We start from the raw sequence: 10,813 nt of genomic DNA on the forward strand, positions 1-10,813 counted from the left end.
TCGCTCCCAGCTCAACTACCCTGCACACAGGCTCGAATTTCTTGCCTTGAAATGGGCGGTATGTGATAAATTCAGCCATTGGTTGAAAGGAAGACACTTTACCACGTGGACCGACAATAACCCACTTACATACATTTTGACCAAACCAAGACTTGATGCGTGTGAACAGCGGTGGGTAGCGAAGCTAGCTGCATACAATTTTGACCTGAAGTACATTCCCGGACCAAAGAACATCGTAGCCGACGCTCTGAGCCGTGAGCCATTTGTACGGTCATGTGTGGGTCATCGCCTTGTTACCGAGCCCTATACTTCGCTCTTGGACCAAGTCAACAGGGTGAACAACAGTACTGTGCAAGAGGTGTTCAGAGTATCCAACAATTGTCACGCTGTTGTAGACGAGAGTGCTGGGACATCAGACGAGTCAGTAAAAAGGGCAATTCCATCAGGCTCCAATGGTTCTGTGACATCAGAAGAGGTTGCTGCTGTCTTCAGTGCTCAGTCCACTGGTGGCGTGGGTCAAGTGATGGGAACAGACGCCAACTTCAATCTTCTGCAGAAGGGAGATCAGTCAACGGCACTCCCACAGAGTCAGCTTGTTGGTTTACAAGAACAGGACAACACAATAAGCAGGACCATGTACTTTGTGCATAGACACAAGAGACCTACCAGGCGTGAGAGAGCTGTCGAGTCGCCTAGTGTGATGAAACTACTGAAGCATTGGAGCAGACTCACCATACAGAATGGCATGCTCTACAAAATAAGGAAAGATCCTCACATGGCCAAGAAAATCTTCCAGTTTGTGGTGCCTGATTCATTGAAACAGAAAGTCCTTCAAGGTTTACATGACTCAGCAGGTCACCAAGGCCAGAACCGTACTTTGTCTCTGGTGCGGCAACGATTCTTCTGGAATGGCATGGAACGTGATGTTGTGAATTATGTCAAATCCTGTCAGCGCTGTGTAGTAGGGAAAACACCGGAACCACACAACCGTGCACCACTCAAGAACATAGTCACCTCTGAGCCTATGGAGTTGGTCTGTATAGACTTTTGGACTGCTGAGCAAGAGAACAAGTCTGTAGATGTCCTGGTCGTAACTGATCATTTCTCCAAGATGGCGCACGCCTTCCCTTGCAGAAATCAAACCGCCAAACAAGTTGCTCGCCGTCTGTGGCAGGATTTCTTCCTTGTCTATGGTTTCCCACGGCGTATCCACTCTGATCAGGGAGCTAATTTTGAGAGCAAACTGATCAAAGAGCTTCTAGAGATGGCAGGGGTGCAGAAATCCCATACCACTCCGTACCACCCCATGGGAAATGGCATCGCAGAACGATTCAACCGAACATTGGGAGATATGATCAGAACCCTTCCCCCTCAGCCCAAAGCAAAGTGGCCACAAATGCTGCAGCAGCTCACATTCTGCTATAACTGCACAGAGCATGAGACAACAGGGTTTGCACCGTTTTACCTAGTGTTTGGTAGGATCCCTCGTCTCCCTGTCGATGTCATGTTTCAACATGCTAATACCAATGATGCTGTTGTCAGCTACTCTGACTTTGTACGCCATCTGAAGAAAGATCTACATGAAGCTGCTCAGATTGTACAGAGGAATACTCTCAGAGAACAGACTCGTCATGCCAAGCTGTACAACCGTAGGGCCAAAGGATCACCTCTCGTCGTGGGAGACCGGGTGTTGATCGCCAACAGAGGTGTCCCGGGGAAACGCAAAGTTGCAGACAAGTGGGAGTCAACCCCGTATGAAGTCATATCAGTCAAGCCTGATCTCAATGTCTACAGAGTCAAGGATTGTCTGACGGGCAAAGAGAAGGTAGTTCACAGGAATTTGCTGCTCTCTGTTAGCTTCTTGCCCTGTGAGGATGATCTGGCCAGCGAATCTGAACACTCAGAGTCTGACGCTGCTATGCATGGAAGTGATGTATGCCCTGATTTACCTGACGCGGTTGAAGACAGTGATGTCCGTACAGTAAACTGGGTGATACAGGCAGGTGAAGAGCAAGTTCATCCAGAGGTAGAGGATAACTCACTAGACAGCAGATCTGATGCCCAGTCCGACTCTCGCAGTGTTGATACATCCAGCCGAGGAAGTCAGCACATCCCCGAACAAGATGTTGACCATACTTCAAGTGACAATACGGAAAGCCCATCACAGTGCTCTGAAAACATGATCCCTTTGGGTATGGGTCTCCCAGACGAGACCCCATTGAACACTGACCATCTGGACGCAGACTCCCCTGATACTGACTGTTTAGACTTGACTGCCCCAGACCTTCAAGCTCAGGTTATTTGTGCTCAACCTAACCGTTATGGTCTTAGGGTCCGCCAGTCCATCAGGCCTCCTAGTCGTCTTATTTGTCAGATGAATGACCATGTGGTAGGTGACAATCATCTGTCCGCAATATCTGCAAGTTCCTAGTTTAAGTTCAGTAGAGATGCACTTTCAGTTTGAGTAACAAAGCTTGAGTAAGAAACAAGAATTGTGCCTATGTGAGCACTTACAACTACAGGAACAATGTTTGATATTTCAGAGATGTAACAGGCATCTTTGAGTCTGTGCTTAGTTAGGAGTTTGCTCGCCTCCTTTCTTTTCACACTCCTTTTTGGGAGAGTTTTAGAACTGACATGCACTTCAGTTTGTTCCTTGTAATACTGTACCAGTTTTCGTGTCCTCTTTTTCATCAGTATTTGCCTTTTTGGCATGTGATTTTTTTTCTTTTTAGTATAGCACTCCCATATTTAGCAGAATTTCAGGGGGGTGTATGTAACGGGTGTAATAATAACTTTTATTTTATTGAAATTCCTGCTAAAATATGTGTATAGTTTTTGGTAAATGTCCTGCAATGCTGAGTCCAACAGTGCCATCTGCTGGTATGGGGTGGGGTTTGGTTTTGGCTTCTAACATGTGACCAGGAGGCGGGGTTTTGTCAGTTTAACCAGAGTACTACAAAGGTAAGACATATCTTTTGGTGCTCCACAAAATAAGTTAATTTTAAACATTATAACCCCAGCTGACAAATCTCTCACCATGCATAGTAATGTGATTGATATTGTCAAGCTGTTTTGATTTATTTTCGTTTTGTTTCTGTTTTACTAAATATTAATTCCCCTTGTAGAGATCAAAGAGATCAAACCCAGCAGAAAAAGCTAATGTTGTGACTCATCCATTTGCAGGTAAATTGTACCCATTTTTATACTCATTATTGTTTTTATTCCTATTTTTCCATATACATTAAAAAAAGGATGATGTTGGTTAAAATTCAGAGTAAAGAAAAACATGTTGAATTCATTGTAAACGTTAAAAATCCACTATACGATCTCTTGTTAAAAGTATCTTGTTAAAATGCAAAGAATTATAAATGTATTGTGATATTCTAAAATGTATTTTCTGTAAAGTGAAAAGACAGCTCTTTGATATGCTTTGTTGTCAGTTTAACCAGAGTACTACAAAGAGATCAAAGAGATCAAACCCAGCAGAAAAAGCTAATGTTGTGACTCATCCATTTGCAGAACTGTAATAATAAAAACCTCATCATCCAGTCCAGCGTGAATGTGGATCTTTGGTGGGACACGTACAACGCGGTTACACGTATGTAATGTCTTTTTTATTGTGAATGAAACCCTGGTTGCATTGGATCCCGCGGTGTAAACAAATTGTTGTTGTTTTTTTTTTCATTTAAAATCGGACTTCCCTGTCTATACTGTTTGGAAAATAAGACACGCTTTAAACCTTATTATGCTCTTTGGTTTTGGGATCCAACTACAGGGGAATACCTCCACTATGCGATGTGTTACTGAATAGGTGTTCGACCAATCTAGTTCGTTTTTATTACTACTATTAATAATAATAATAGTAGTATTATGAAAAACGTCTGAAAGTTTTCAAATTCACTGTGCTGACATATTGATGCCACAGAAGGTTACTCTACAAGTTACAAGTCTGTATCTCCAACAAAGTCTGTTTTAGCAGGGGGGGGGAGGATTTGGGCATGCAAAATACTCCCCTCCCCCCTGCTAACTCCTGAATAAAAACTCCAAACGACCCCAAATTCACTGTGCTGACTTATTAATGCCACAGAAGGTTACTCTAGAAGTTACAAGTCTGTATCTCCAACAAAGTCTGTTTTAGCAGGGGGGGGAGGATTTGGGCAGGCAAAATACCCCCCCCCCCCCTGCTAACTCCTGAATAAAAACTCCAAGTGACCCCAAATTCACTGTGCTGACTTATTAATGCCACAGAAGGTTACTCTACAAGTTACAAGTCTGTATCTCCAACAGAGTCTGTTTTAGCAGGGGGGGAGGATTTGGGCAGGCAAAATCCTCCCCCCCCCCCTGCTAACTCCTGAATAAAATCTCCAAATGACCCCAAATTCACTGTGCTGACTTATTAATGCCACAGAAGGTTACTCTAGAAGTTACAAGTCTGTATCTCCAACAAAGTCTGTTTTAGCAGGGGGGGGAGGATTTGGGGCAGAAATGCCTGCCCAAAATTCTCCCCCCCCCTGCTAACTCCTGAATAAAAACTCCAAATGAGCCCAAATTCACTGTGCTGACTTATTAATGCCACAGAAGGTTACTCTAGAAGTTACAAGTCTGTATCTCTAACAGAGTCTGTTTTAGCAGGGGGGGAGGATTTGGGGCAGAAATGCCTGCCCAAAATTCTCCCCCCCCCTGCTAACTCCTGAATAAAAACTCCAAATGAGCCCAAATTCACTGTGCTGACTTATTAATGCCACAGAAGTTACTCTAGAAGTTACAAGTCTGTATCTCCAACAAAGTCTGTTTTAGCAGGGGGGGGGGAGGATTTGGGCAGGCAAAATTCCACCCCCCCTCCCCCCGCTAACTCCTGAATAAAAACTCCAAATGAGCCCAAATTCACTGTGCTGACTTATTAATGCCACACAAGGTTACTCTAGAAGTTACAAGTCTGTATCTCTAACAGAGTCTGTTTTAGCAGGGGGGGGGGGGATTTTGCCTGCCCAAATCCTCCCCCTTCACTGTGCTGACATATTGATGCCACAGAAGGGGAGGATTTTGCCTGCCCAAATCCTCCCCCCCTGCTAACTCCTGAATAAAAACTCCAAATGACCCCAAATTCACTGTGCTGACTTATTAATGCCACAGAAGGTTACTCTAGAAGTTACAAGTCTGTATCTCCAACAGAGTCTGTTTTAGCAGGGGGGGGGGGGATTTGGGCAGGCATTTCATTTTGCCTGCCCAAATCCCCCCCCCCCCCCCCCCCCCCCGCTAACTCCTGAATAAAAACTCCAAATGAGCCCAAATTCACTGTGCTGACCTATTAATGCCACAGAAGGTTACTCTAGAAGTTACAAGTCTGTATCTCTAACAGAGTCTGTTTTAGCAGGGGGGGGGGATTTGGGCAGGCATTTATAGAGGAATGTGGAAAAGGGCTGTGAAAATTACGGTTTGAGACACTTCTGTTTTGCTACAATTTTCATCAACATTCTGTGCTCTTCCAAGCAACCGTTTTGGCCAAGCCCTATTGTTCGTTTGCCTTTTTTTGTGCATCAAATTTAAAAGTAACCAAGTGCCATAGTTTTGATGTGCGTGGTTTTATTATGAGGACATAACAAGCAATATAGAAAGTACAAAAAATTAAGCATTTAAAAATGGGTAAATCTAGTTTTAATGCTGTTTGCATTAAATAGACAATTATTGACTATAAAGTTGTTATAATGTACTTGGAATCTTTGAACCAATCCTTGTAATTTTTTAAAAAACTTGAAAAAAAAATGGTGTTAGCAGGTCAGATTTGACCTGTTATTCAAATCAGCCTGAAATTACTTTCAAATTAGTTACCTTTCAACATTTTTTCACCTCAGAGTTAACTTAAGATGTATTCATATCTATTGAAATATTTCACAAATTAAAATATGTTTGGCGCAATAGGTAGGGCGTGGGTCGTGATGAGAATAATATCACAGGTACAACACTTAACTGGGCCAGGACTACGTTTCTCGGATGAATATATGTCACGCATCACCCCTGTGCGTAAAAGGTGTACTGTATTATAATATTCTTTTGTATGGCATATAATACAAAATCACTATTTTTATCACTTCACTTTTGGAAATGTTATCAGTGGATTTTAAGACATCTTATTATAAAACGAGTGGTACATAGAAAAACAAAATAGTTTACTCACATTACTTTAAATGGTAAGAGTAACCTTCTGTGGCATTAATAAGTCAGCACAGTGAATTTGGGGTCATTTGGAGATTTTATTCAGGAGTTAGCAGGGGGGGGGGGAGGATTTTGCCTGCCCAAATCCTCCCCCCCTGCTAAAACAGACTCTGTTGGAGATACAGACTTGTAACTTGTAGAGTAACCTTCTGTGGCATTAATAAGTCAGCACAGTGAATTTGGGGTCACTTGGAGTTTTTATTCAGGAGTTAGCAGGGGGGGGGGGAATTTTGCCTGCCCAAATCCTCCCCCCCCTGCTAAAACAGACTTTGTTGGAGATACAGACTTGTAACTTCTAGAGTAACCTTCTGTGGCATTAATAAGTCAGCACAGTGAATTTGGGCTCATTTGGAGTTTTTATTCAGGAGTTAGAGGGGGGGGATTTTGGGCAGGCATTTCTGCCCCAAATCCCCCCCCCCCTGCTAAAACAGACTCTGTTAGAGATACAGACTTGTAACTTCTAGAGTAACCTTCTGTGGCATTAATAAGTCAGCACAGTGAATTTGGGCTCATTTGGAGTTTTTATTCAGGAGTTAGCAGGGGGGGGGGAATTTTGGGCAGGCATTTCTGCCCCAAATCCTCCCCCCCCTGCTAAAACAGACTCTGTTGGAGATACAGACTTGTAACTTGTAGAGTAACCTTCTGTGGCATTAATAAGTCAGCACAGTGAATTTGGGGTCACTTGAAGTTTTTATTCAGGAGTTAGCAGGGGGGGGGGAATTTTGGGCAGGCATTTCTGCCCCAATGCTCCCCCCCCTGCTAAAACAGACTCTGTTGGAGATACAGACTTGTAACTTGTAGAGTAACCTTCTGTGGCATTAATAAGTCAGCACAGTGAATTTGGGGTCACTTGAAGTTTTTATTCAGGAGTTAGCAGGGGGGGGGGGAGGATTTTGCCTGCCCAAATCCTCCCCCCCCTGCTAAAACAGACTCTGTTGGAGATACAGACTTGTAACTTCTAGATTAACCTTCTGTGGCATTAATAAGTCAGCACAGGGAATTTGGGGTCATTTGGAGTTTTTATTCAGGAGTTAGCAGGGGGGGGGGGGGATTTTGGCCAGGCATTTCTGCCCAAAATCCTCCCCCCCCTGCTAAAACAGACTCTGTTAGAGATACAGACTTGTAACTTCTAGAGTAACCTTCTGTGGCATTAATAAGTCAGCACAGTGAATTTGGGGTCGTTTGGAGTTTTTATTCAGGAGTTAGCAGGGGGGGGGAGGATTTTGCCTGCCCAAATCCTCCCCCCCCCTGCTAAAACAGACTTTGTTGGAGATACAGACTTGTAACTTGTAGAGTAACCTTCTGTGGCATCAATATGTCAGCACAGTGAATTTGAAAACTTTCAGACGTTTTTCATAATACTACTATTATTATTATTAATAGTAGTAATAAAAACGAACTAGATTGGTCGAACACCTATTCAGTAACACATCGCATAGTGGAGGTATTCCTCTGTAGTTGGATCCCAAAACCAAAGAGCATAATAAGGTTTAAAGCGTGTCTTATTTTTCAAACAGTATAGACAGGGAAGTCCGATTTTAAATGAAAAAAAAACAACAACAATTTGTTTACACCGCGGGATCCAATGCAACCAGGGTTTCATTCACAATAAAAAAGACATTACATACGGATATTATAGTAAATCAAATAAATATTATTTGTGTACGATTAGTTGTGATTGCGGAAATCATAGCGTACATTGACGTTGGTGAATTTTTTATCCGCGTTAACAAACGCATTTTGTAGAATACGATCGTACTTAGACTAGGATCTCCCAATTGTTATAATTAGCTCACTTTATTTTTTTAAAAAGCGTATTATATAGAATACGATCGCTTTTGTCGGAAGCGTACATTGACATTGGTGACTTTTGCATCCGCGTTAACAAACGCAATTTGTAGAATACGATCGCGCTTCGCGCTTTATTGTTTAAATAAACGCGTTATATCGCGCTTTATTGTTTAAATAAACGCGTTATATAGACTAGGATCTCCCAATTGTTATAATTAGCTCGCTTTATTGTTTTAATAAGCGTTTTATATAGAATATGATCGCTTTTGTTGGAAGCGCAGCAGAATAGCAGAATGCGCGTTCACGCGAGGGGGGGAGGAATCTGCAGAGGAGTCGGATTTGGGCACAACACCGGAGGCACACTTCTCTTTCACTCGACAACCACCACAACAATTTCGTTTGTTGAGATCGGCGCAAGACCAAAACAATGGCGGATCTACCTGACGAAAAGTTTAGAGTGCGGTAAATCTTTGTTAATAAAAAAAGTAATTGGGGAATAATGACAATTTTGCGTACAAAAAGTTGCGTCCCGGGGACGCACGTTGATTTGACACTATGCGTCCCAAGCAAAAATGATAGGTCTAGGACGCAGGGACGTGGGCAAACAAGAACACTGCATTAGCATATGCTTGCAATGTTTTATTGTTTTATAATAATAATATTATGTGAACGATAAGGACCCAATGAAACACAATGCACTATTTTGGTTTGACCAAAGCCACATTTGTACACCTTGAGTCAATTCGTCGTAGTTGGAAAAGTACAAGGTCAAGAATCAAATAATATAAACTTGGATTTAAAGAAAAATAAGAAGTGCGCTTATAGTTCTGAAGTAAATGCAGAACTGCAGAAGTAAATGAAGGGACGTGGATGGATGGTGTTATGAGTGCACTGGAGGAAGGTCTAAATATAGATAGTGGAAGCTAGAGCTCTTGTTGGTGAAAAGGAATGAGTGGAGAAGTGTTGTAAAAGGATAGTGGGATGTTTAGACGTGTTCTAAGAGATGGGCAGGGCACCTTTATGATGCGGCAGGGGTAAACCAGTGAAAGCTGTCGGGCCCTGTTGTTGGACAGAAGAGTGTTGTGTCACCCTGACCCGAGTGACATGGACGCTTTCTTGTGTCCCGTTTCATCTGGAGGGATGAAAGCATGACAACTTGGGTGCCGAGGTGCTTAACTTGTTTGGGTGTTTGGGCATTTGGGTTGGCCATGGTCAATTTTTTTGTGTTTTTGCTACTTTTCCCTTTTTTCTTTTCTTTGTTTTTGTATACGTGTTTGTCTTGCTGTCGGTCACCCCTCTTGAGGGATATGACCGAGGTAGATAGTAGATAGATAGCGCTTATAGTGAGAAATCATTTGGATCATCATTTTAGCATTTAATCTACGTTTGACACTACCTCGCGAAGTAGGCCACAGAGTGCCGAGATGAGACGAAGTAGAAAAAATACATGGATATAGTCGTAAAATATTAAAGAAGGAATAAGTGACAAACTGGCACCATTCAAGTCAACTTGAAGCTCCTTGGTCAAAGAATCTGGTTGTCCACTTTGTAGCACGGTTTCCTCTTTATCTCCACAAAGAGCCACATCACACTTGATTGTCGTTGATGTGCACATTTCACGAAATATTTCGATCACAAAATTGAGATAAGCGCAGTTTAACAAACGCAGATCTGTTCGTTAGCGTTGCACAGCTTAAGTTATACACGTAATAACAAAGCAATGAAGGGATGTTTTAGTCGACGTTGGGTGGAAATTAGCATGGAGATGTAGGAGTTTTACGGCATTCACCGGTGCTGTAACACTGTTGTTGATTGGTTAACATTTAGTCCAATAGTCCAATTACAGCAAAGCTTACTTGAACCTTCCAAAGGCTTTTACCACAGTGAAATGTAACTGAAAATAATGTATTAAATCATTCAATTACAAATAGAACCCCCCCCCCCATGTATTCCCACCCAATATCGTAGACACAATTACATAAAGATTATGATGAAAAAGCATGGCAATACACTTTTGAGAAGGAAAAGAAGATGATCCTATTTGGAGCCTTCACTCTGAAAATGCTGGTCTACTAGTGATCCCAAGAGCCAAGAAGAAATCCACAGGTTCGAAATTGTTCTCCATTTGGGCCCCGGTTCTGTGGAATGCTCTGCTCTCTGATATTCCTTCCAAAAACTTCAGAGGAATTGTTTAAATCTTGTCTTAAAACACACTTATATTCAATAGCTTAGAACTCAAGAAGCTGTCAAGCGGACATTTTGTTATTACTTATATTGCAGCGCCACCTTACGTGAAAAATTAACGTTGAAAATTCAATCAAACCTTAAATGTACAGGATTTGACAATTGACAATTAGATCGAACCTGCAAAGCGAACCCTAGCCAATATTTTTTTCACACGGAAAAGAGAGTTTGCTCTTCTTTATTCAAAGTTTCGTTCAGATACACATTTACATTTCCTCACATGGCATGAATATTCAAAGTAAATTTTCTTCTTTCACTTCCTTAACAGATATTTACTTAAAAACATTAATTGCCGAATAACTATTAGTTGGGTGATTTAGCACATATGTTAACATACAGGACTGTCTCAGAAAATTAGAATATTGTGATAAAGTTCTTTATTTTCTGTAATGCAATTAAAAAAACAAAAATGTCATACATTCTGGATTCATTACACATCAACTGAACTATTTCAAGCCTTTTATTATTTTAATATTGCTGAATTTGGCTTACAGCTTAAGAAAACTCAAAAATCCTAACTCAAAATATTAGAATATCATGAAAAAGTATACAAGTAGGCTAT

This window comes from Urocampus carinirostris, chromosome 20 (genome assembly GCF_059441175.1).
Source record: "Urocampus carinirostris isolate Australia breed hairy pipefish chromosome 20, RoL_Ucar_1.0, whole genome shotgun sequence".
NCBI classification, from domain to species: domain Eukaryota; kingdom Metazoa; phylum Chordata; class Actinopteri; order Syngnathiformes; family Syngnathidae; genus Urocampus; species Urocampus carinirostris.